The following is a 9,750-nucleotide window of genomic DNA, read 5'->3' on the forward strand; positions in this document are numbered from 1 at the left end:
ACAGACCAGTAGCCAGATTGATAAAAAAGAAAAGAGAGAATAACCAAATAGATGCAATAAAAAATGATAAAGTGGAAATCACCACAGATTCCACAGAAATTCAAACCATCATCAGAGAATATTACAAACAACTCTATGCACATAAACTAGTAAACCTGGAAGAAATGGATAAATTCCTGGACACTTGTGTCCTCCCAAGCCTAAACCAGGAGGAAGTCGAAATTATAAATAGACTAATAACAAGGTCTGAAGTTGAGGCAGCAATTAAGAGCCTACCACACACACACAAAAACCCAGGTCCAGATGGGTTCACAGCCAAATTCTACAAGACACACAAAGAGAAACTGGTACCATTCCTTCTGAAACTATTTCAAATAATCCAAAAAGAGGAAATTTTTCCCAAATTATTTTATGAGACCAACATCATCCTGATACCAAAACCAGGCAGAGACCCAACAAGAAAAGAAAACTTCAGGTTAATATCCATGATGAACATAGATGTAAAAATCTTAAATAAAATACTGGCAAGCCGATTGCAACAGCACATCAAAAAGCTTATCCACCATGATCAAGTAGGATTCATCCCGGGGATGCAAAGCTGCTTCAACATACGCAAGTCTATAAACGTAATTCACCACATAAACAGAACTGAAAACAAAAACCACATGATTATCTCAGTTGACGCAGAGAAAGCCTTTGACAAAATTCAACAGCCCTTTATGCTAAAAACGCTCAATAAACTCAGTATTGATGGAACATAGCTCAAAATAATAAAAGCTATTTATGACAAATCAACAGCCAATATCATATTGAATGGGCAAAAACTAGGAGCATTCCCTTTGAAATCTGGCACTAGACAAGGATGCCCTCTCTCACCACTCCTATTCAATATAGTACTGGAAGTTCTAGCCAGAGCAATCAGGCAAGAAAAAGAAATAAAGGGTATTCAAATAAGAAAGGAGGAAGCCAAATTATTTCTATTTGCAGACGACATGATAGTATATGCAGAAGACCCCATCGTCTCAGCCCAATAACTTTTGTAACTGATAAGCAACTTCAGCAAAGTCTCGGGATATAAAATCAATGTGCAAAAATTACAAACATTCCTATACACCAATTACAGACTTAAAGAGAGCCAAATCAAGAACGAACTGCCATTCACAATTGCTACAAAGAGAATCAAATACCTAGGAATACAACTTAACAAGGAATGTAAGGACCTCATCAAGGAAAACTACAAACCACTGCTCAATAAAATAAGAGAGGACACAAACAGATGGAGAAACATTCCATGTTCATGGTTAGTAAGAATCAATATCGTGAAAATGGTCATACTGCCCAGAGTAATTTACAGACTCAACGCTATCCCCATCAAGCTACCATTGACTTTTTTCACAGAACTGGAAAAAAACACCTTGAACTTCATATGGAACCAAAAGATAGCCCGCATAGCCAAGTCAATTCTAAGCAAAAAGAATACAGCAGTGGGCATCACACTACCAAACTTCAAACTATACTACAAGGGTACAGTAGTATACTTCAAACTATACTACAAGGCTACAGTAATCAAAACAGCATGGTACAGGTACCAAAACAGAGATATAGAACAGAGGCATTGGAGGCAACACAACATATCTACTACCATACAATCTTTGATAAACCTGACAAAAACAAGCAATGGGGAAAGGATTCCCTGTTTAATAAATAGTGTGGGGAAAACTGGCTAGCCATGTGCAGAAAGCAGATACTGGACCCCTTCCTGACACCTTACACTAAAATTAACTACAGATGGATTAAAGACTTAAACATAAGACCTGGCACCATAAAAGCCCTAGAAGAAAATCTAGGCAAAACCATTCAGGACATAGGAGTAGGCAAGGACTTCATGACCAACACACCAAAAGCATTGGCAACAAAAGCCAAAATAGACAAATGGGACCTAATGAAACTCCACAGCTTCTGCACAGCAAAAGAAACAGTCATTAGAGTGAATTGGCAACCAAGGGAATGGGAAAAAACCTTTGCAGTTTACCCATCTGACAAAGGGCTGATATCCAGAATTTACAAAGAACTCAAACAGATTTACAAGAAAGAAGCAAACAAGCCCATTCAAAAGTGGGCAAAGGATATGAACAGACACTTTACAAAAGAAGATATACATGAGGCCAACAAACATATGAAAAAATGCTCATCATCACTGGTCATCAGAGAAATGCAAATCAAAACTACATTGAGATACCATCTCACGCCAGTTAGAATGGTGATCATTAAAAAATCTGGAGACAACAGATGCTGGACAGGATGTGGAGAAATAGGAACACTTTTACACTGCTGGTGGGAGTGTCAATTAGTTCAACCATTGTGGAAGATAGTGTGGTGATTCCTCAAGGACCTAGAAATAGAAATTCCATTTGACCCAGCAATCCCATTACTGGGTATATATCCAAAGGACTATAAATCGTTCTACTATAAGGACATATGCACACGAATGTTCATTGCAGCACCGTTTACAATAGCAAGGACCTGGAACCAACCCAAATGCCCATTGATGAGAGACTGGACTGGGAAAATGTGGCACATATACACCATGGAATATTATGCAGCAATCAAAAACGAGGAGTTCGTGTCCTTTGTAGAGACATGGATGAACCTGGAGAACATCATTCTCAGCAAACTGACACAAGAACAGAAAATGAAATACTGCATATTCTCACTCATAGGCAGGTGATGAACAATGAGAACACATGGACACAGGGATGGGAGCACTACACACTGGAGTCTATTTTGGGGAATAGGGGAGGGACAGTGGGGCGGGGAGCTGGGGAGGGATAACATGGGGAGAAATGCCAGATGTGGGTGAAGGGAAGGAAAACATCAAATCACACTGCCACATGTGTACCTATGCAACTGTCTTGCATGTTCTGCACATGTACCCCAAAACCTAAAATGCAGTAAAAAAAGAAAGAAAGAAAGAAAGAAACCATGTGAGCCATGAGGTGGAAGGAAGGTATGACCATAGTGGTCCATTCAGATGCCTCTTCCTGGAACTTGACCCCTGAGCCTCCATTCATTCTAGTGGCAGCACTCTGATGATATCAAGGAAGAGTTCCTGCCCCATGGATTTCTGGAGTTCACTCAGTTAGTTCTTTTCTTGTGCTGGTCCTCATTTTCAGTATTCCTGTTCCTTCATAGCCTTCCAACAACTTTTCTTTTGACCCAGAGTCAGTTTCTGTTGTCTGCATCTAAGTAACTTTGACTGAGACACATTTCCATAGTACCACCTCTTGTGGACGTTGCTTACATTTTAAATATCATCATGCATACTATATCACGTCTTCATTCATGCATGATTTGCAGCATTTCTGGAAAGAAACCAAAAACTAAACTAAATATTTCTAACAACCTTAGCATTTTGCACAATTTAAGCTAAGTGCCATGTGAAATTTACCAGCTGCTCCCATAGGGCTTTTCTTAAGAAGCACATTATTTTGTGTTTTAGTTTATTTATGCACTGTACCCACCACTTAAAGATCCTCTTGGGAAGGGACATCTCCCATCTTGATTTACATTCTCATAAGAGTCACCTGTATGTGAATTCTGAGCTTGTTGTTTGTCCCTCATTCTGAAAACAAAAGTGGTAGCATGAGGAAAAGAAAGAAATGCTTACAACATATTCCACTGTAAGTAACAGGCAATGTTAAAAAAAAAAAAATCTTTACCTGGAAGAGTAAAGTGGAGATGAGGAGTGAAAAATGGGAAGATCTTATTACCTCTTATTTAACTCACTTTAAATAGTCTAATGCTATTAAGCATCTCCAGACACATTGAATTTCTGTTTCTATCAAGATAACCATTTCCCAATTTTTTAAAGTCCAAAACAAGCCTGTAAAAACAGCCTGCTAGAGATCTCCTTACCATTATCTACCTCTGAGTTTGTAGCTACTTCACCCTAAATTCTTCCTAAGTGAACACAAATTAGTGTCAGATATCATAGCCAGAGGCCAGGAAATCCCTAGGACTGGTGGAAATGAGAATTTAGCCAGCACTGTATACCTTATTTGTGTGTGTCAGAATGTTCCTATTTATTCTGTACTATTTCCTTCCTGTTGGAGAAGTTTCAAAGCCAATAACTTATTTTATTAATTAAGTGTGATCTGTTTTTCATCTTCTCTCTCACACCTGAAACACCTGCTGTCAGCTTATAATTCTATTGCCACATATGGGAAACCTTGGCCATTTGTAGAATGCAAGAAAACTATGTCCATGGTCTAATAAAAGGAGTCTTATTTCTACCCAGTTGAATATTTTTCTGCTTTACTTGTGTAACTTTGAAAGAAATACCGCATACGTATATTGCAGTGTAATAAGGCAATTAATAATACTAGGGGCCAACAAGAGATGTAATGTGATGTTATGCTTCTTTCACCTCTAACACATTAGGTTTAAGCTTTAGAATATAAACTATGGTTGTCTTTGTCTTTATGCTACCAAAGAAACCCATAAAGATAAAGAAAGACAGCATCTGCAAAAGTATGTTTCCAAACATACCCTGTCATTTCAATGGCAGATGCAATCAATCTCAAATGAGAGCCAGCAGACAGAAGAATAGAATTAGGAGAAAAATATGATTTTCCTCATTTCTTAAAAAGAATGATTTTAATATGGTATGGTCTTATATTCATTACAAAGGAAATTAGAACAATATGCCTTCACACAACAAAAAAGGAAGAAAGAAGAAAAGGGGAAGTTGCGGGTGGAAAACTGGCAAGGAAATCTGGAAAGATCTATCACAGACATTTCCAGAAAGAATGAGAACACGGGCTTCCAAGCCCTGATGCAGCCTGTGCTGTTGCTGCATGAAATACCATGATTCGTGTGGATATCTGCTTATGCCTAATTTTTTAAGTCTTGGCCTATGATAGTTTACATTTTAGACAACTGGAATAAAGTCTGAGTTTGGAACACATTAAGACACACAGCACATTGTGTATCCTTTACCATCATATCATTTAAAACTACAGAGGCCAGCAGCTGCCCATTCTTTTATCCAAAACAGAACTAATATAGTTACATCTGCAAAAAAACCACAAAAGTTTGATTCTTATAGCAGAAGAGAAAATAATGTTTAATGGGAATTTGAGCTCTGTGGACCAAGATCCCCCCCCCTTTTTTTTAAGAAAATAAGAAATTATCCCATGTGGAATATAGCTGGGTAAAGTTCGGTAAACACATGGAGTACAGCTTGATAAACACATGGTGGCTTTTAGAAAATTAAGTAACTTGCCCCTGCTCATTCCTTTCAAATGAGCATCACCACCCCACCTGGACTCTGTCTGTTTTCAGACTTTGGTCGTTTGACAATTTTCTTTGTCTTGTCCACTACGTATAACATTTATTTTAGAAGTTAGCCTAATTGCTGTGGCAAGGTTAATACAATCTTCTGTATTAATAGTGTGTACTGTACTAAACGGAATCAATGCATTCATATTTTACAGATGGCTTCTTTTAACTATTTAGTACCTAGACCTATTGTTGAAAGTCAATTTTAATATCCTTTGCACTTTCTATTCTCTTGTTCAATCAGCTGCCATTTTACTCAATAGTCTGAGTACTCCATTTTTAAAAATAATAAGTTATTTTTAGATGTACTTTTTCACTTAATAAGATACAAAATGTGTAAAACAATTTCCCAAGTAGAAATACATTACAACAGTGGTCCCCAACCTTTTTGGCACAGGGCAGGGTGGTGGTGGTGGTGGTGGTGGTGGTGGTGGTGATAGTTTCACGATGAAACTGTTTCACCTCAGACCACCAGACATTAGCATTAATGAAGGAGCCCACAACCTAGATCCTCACATGGACGGTTCACAATAAGATTCATGGTTCTATGAGACTCTAACACCACCACTGATATGACAAGAGGCGGAGCTCAGGCTATAACGCTCACTTGGCTGCTTGCTGCTGATCATCTCCAGCTGTGTGACCTGAGGGTTGTGGACCCCTGCACTGAAACACACTAACATGACTGTGTAGCTCAGCAATTAAAGGTCCAAACTTTGGGGTGAACTGATCTGAGATCAAATTTAAGTTCTATTATTTTCTAAAATTATGTGACAAATGACTAAACTTCCCTAAACCTTTGTTTTCTCCAAGTAACTTTTCTTTAGTAACTTAAGTCCAAGTTACTAATCTTTCTCTGCGCCTTTGTTTTGTAAATAGAACGGGTGGGATAACACACCATACGGTACCATTAAGCTTATGTGAGAAAATTGAGTAACATGCCCAATACAGTGTCTGGCACAGAGTAAGCAATCAAGAAAGATGGAAGTGGTGGCTGTAACAGGCTAATGGAAGAAGAGCTGGGAGTTGGACCCAGGAAACATGGTTCTATTCCTGGCCCCACCATTAACTGAGAACGCAGCCTTAAGTTTCCTCACATGCAAAGTGAAAAGGCATAGGCTAGGTGGTGTCTAAGGACTCTCTTGGGACTGAAATTCTATGCATCTTTGATAAATACTGATTATACTCTACCATATTGTATCATGTTTTTTCTCCACCTGAGAGCTCTTCCGTGGGCTCTTCGCAAGGCCAGCTCTTCCACTATTTTGGGGTCTCAGTTCAAGGATGATATAGTTTGGCTGTGTCACCACCCAGATCTCATCTCGAATTGTAGCTCCCATAATTCCCATATGTCGTGGGAGGAACCCAGCGGGAGATAATTGAATCATAGGGGCAGTTTTCCCCCATACTGTTCTCAAGGGAGTGAATAAGTCTCATGAAATCTGATAGTTTAATAAGGGGAAACCCCTTTTGTTTGGCTCTCATTCTCTCTCTTGCCTGCTGCCAGCCTTTCACCTTCCACCATGATTGTGAAGCCTCCCTAGCCACGTGGAATGTGAGTCCATTAAATCTTTTTCTTTGTAATTTACCCAGTATCAGGTATGTCTTCATCAGTAGTATGAAAATGAACTAATGCAAATGTCATCTCAGAGATGCCTTCCTTGACCACTGTGTGAAACAGCAACCTTCCACTACCTCCTCACTACCTCTCCACCATCACCTACTCACTCTTCCTCACATCATTTTCTTCTCCCCGTTTCCTTCATTATGTTTATCGCCTACTCCTCCCATTAGATTGTTAGCCTCATGAGCACAGATACCTTTTCGGCTTAATCACCATCTTACTGCTAATGCTAACAACAGTCCCTGGCATATAGCAGTTGCTCAGTAAATAAGTATTGAATAAGTAGATATCAGGCCAGTTATAAACCCAAGAGAAATGAGTGTACATGTTCACAAAATATTTCCATGAGAATGTTCTTAGCACCTTTATTCAGAATAGCCCCAAACTGGAAATGACCTCAATGTCCGTCAACAGGAGAATGAATAAGCAAACTATTTGGATTTTTAGTCATATGCAATAAATTTTTTAATTGCAAAGAACTGGAGCATTTTTTTTGACTGATACACATAGCAGACATTACTGAACTCCTTGACTTCAGTATGGATGCTTTCATATAGCAATGTCCATTTAAATCGCAGACCTATGAGTTTGATGGAGCCTTGGCAGCATTTGGTCCAACCCTCTCATCAACATGAAATGACATTCCTAGAGTTACACAGCCATTGGCTGGAAAAAAAGGTAAAAGTCCAGGTTTCGTGACTCCTTACTCAGTGCCCTTTCTGTTGCATTCATCTCTCTGTCTATTCCATGAGGCAATGCAACTTAACAGAAAGAGACCAGGAATCAAACCTCGGTTCTGTCACTGACCAGCAGTGTGGCCCCGTGTGACCTCCCCCTTTCTTAGTCTGCTTATCTCCCTCTGTGTTATGCAGGGTAATAGTACTGACCTCAGAAATTTCCTGTAAGGTTAAGTGAGATGCTCCGAGTCAGTGGCATAGTAATCGCTCAGTGAATATTACAGTCATGATGGAAACCAAGTGTGCTACATCCTTTGGGAAAAAAGCTCCACCTGGTGTGAAGCAAGATGGGAACTGAGCCACTGCCAGTTCATGGAAGCCAGTAGTATCTTCAGAAGACCAGAAAATTTCACATCGTTCTACTTGAAAGTTCAATGTGTATTTAAATATCAGTTTTCATTGGTCCTTTCAAAGAAAACTTCCCAGCTTCTTTTCGAAGTAAATAAGTATTTAAATAAGTCACTAAATATTGTATTTTATATTCTAACTAAAGAAGTTGGTTTAAAAATCTTTCACAGCTCTTTTTCCAGCTGGAACCATGGAGGGTGTAGAAAACAAGAAGAAGCAGGTTCCTGCTGTGCCAGAAACGCTTAAGAAAAAGAGAAGGAATTTCACAGAACTGAAGATCAAGCGCCTGAGAAAGAAGTTTGCCCAAAAGATGCTTCGAAAGGCAAGGAGAGAGCTTATCTATGAACACACAAAGCACTGTCACAAGGAATATAGGCAGATGTACAGAACTGAAATTCGAATGGCGAGGATGGCAAGGAAAGCTGGCAACTTCTGTGTACCTGCAGAACCTTAATTGGCATTTGTCATCAGGATCAGAAGTATCAATGGTGTGAGCCCAAAGGTCCTAAAGGTGTTGCAGCTTCTTTGCCTTCATCAAATCTTCAGTGGAACCTTTGTGAAGCTCAACAAGGCTTCAATTAACATGCTGAGGATTGTAGAGCCATATATTGCATGGGGATACCCAAACCTGAAGTCAGTAAAGGAACTAATCCACAAACGTGGTTATGGCAAAATAAAAAAGAAGCGAATTGCTTTGACAGATAATGCTCTGATTGCTCCATCTCTTGGAAAATATGGCATCATCTGCATGGAGGATCTGATTCATGAGATCTATACTGTTGGAAAACACTTCAAAGAAGCAAATAACTTCCTGTGGCCCTTTAAATTATCTTCTTCATGAGGTGGAATGAAGAAGAAGACCACCCATTTTGTAGAAGGTGGAGATTTGGGCAACAGGGAGGATCAGATCAACAGGCTTAGAAGAATGAACTAAGGTGTCTACCATGATTACTTTTCTAAGCTGGTCAGTCAATAAACAGTACCTGCTCTCAATTGAAAAAAAAAATATTTCACAAAGTAATATATTTACATTGTAAAAGTCATACTAGATTACCTATAGATAAATGGCATTTTGAAGAGCTGTTAAAATTTCTAGTACATTTATTTTCTGTACAAAGGTGAATGGTCCAGCTTTAAACAAAACCACTGGAATTTTTATTTTATATTTTCATCAAGTTGAGCTTAAATGTTTCAAAAACAAAGCTGTTTGGCTGAGATAAGTGTGTGGAATTAGTAGGGCATGAGAAATCCCTTTGTAAAAGCCACCGAAGGAAAACAGATATATGTATATATACACATACACATAGTTGTCATCTAAGTAGAAATAAGTCTGTAAGTAGAAATCAATAAAATACCTTCCCCACAAAATACGTTTTTTCATAAAATCATTTGATTGTGCAATAGGTCCCATTTCTTCATCTCTGCAAACTCTGGAGTTTTTTGTTTTTACTAAACAATATCTAAAGCTGAGTGATATGCAGATCATTCTTTGATGCTAAAACATTAAAAATGGCATGTGTTGTTGTATGACTCTTTTGGCACCTGCAATGGTGGTGGTGGGTGGGAACGGGTTGGGGGTGAGTTTTGAAGGAGTGTAAAAGGAAATCCAAGCATAGTTTTAAAGGGTATCACCAGACATGTGTGGTCCTATGAATGAGCCACATCAGTACATTAAGAACTAAGTGCTTTTCTTGTCAGAGG

At 38.8% G+C, this 9,750-nt stretch overlaps 1 pseudogene; it reads left to right on the forward strand.

The window, feature by feature from the left end:
• The first annotated feature begins 8,239 nt into the window (after positions 1-8,239).
• On the forward strand, positions 8,240-8,983 carry LOC100391123 (large ribosomal subunit protein uL30 pseudogene; annotated as a pseudogene).
• Positions 8,984-9,750: the final 767 nt, after the last annotated feature.

The sequence above is a fragment of the Callithrix jacchus genome, chromosome 9 (genome assembly GCF_049354715.1).
Source record: "Callithrix jacchus isolate 240 chromosome 9, calJac240_pri, whole genome shotgun sequence".
Classification (NCBI taxonomy): domain Eukaryota; kingdom Metazoa; phylum Chordata; class Mammalia; order Primates; family Cebidae; genus Callithrix; species Callithrix jacchus.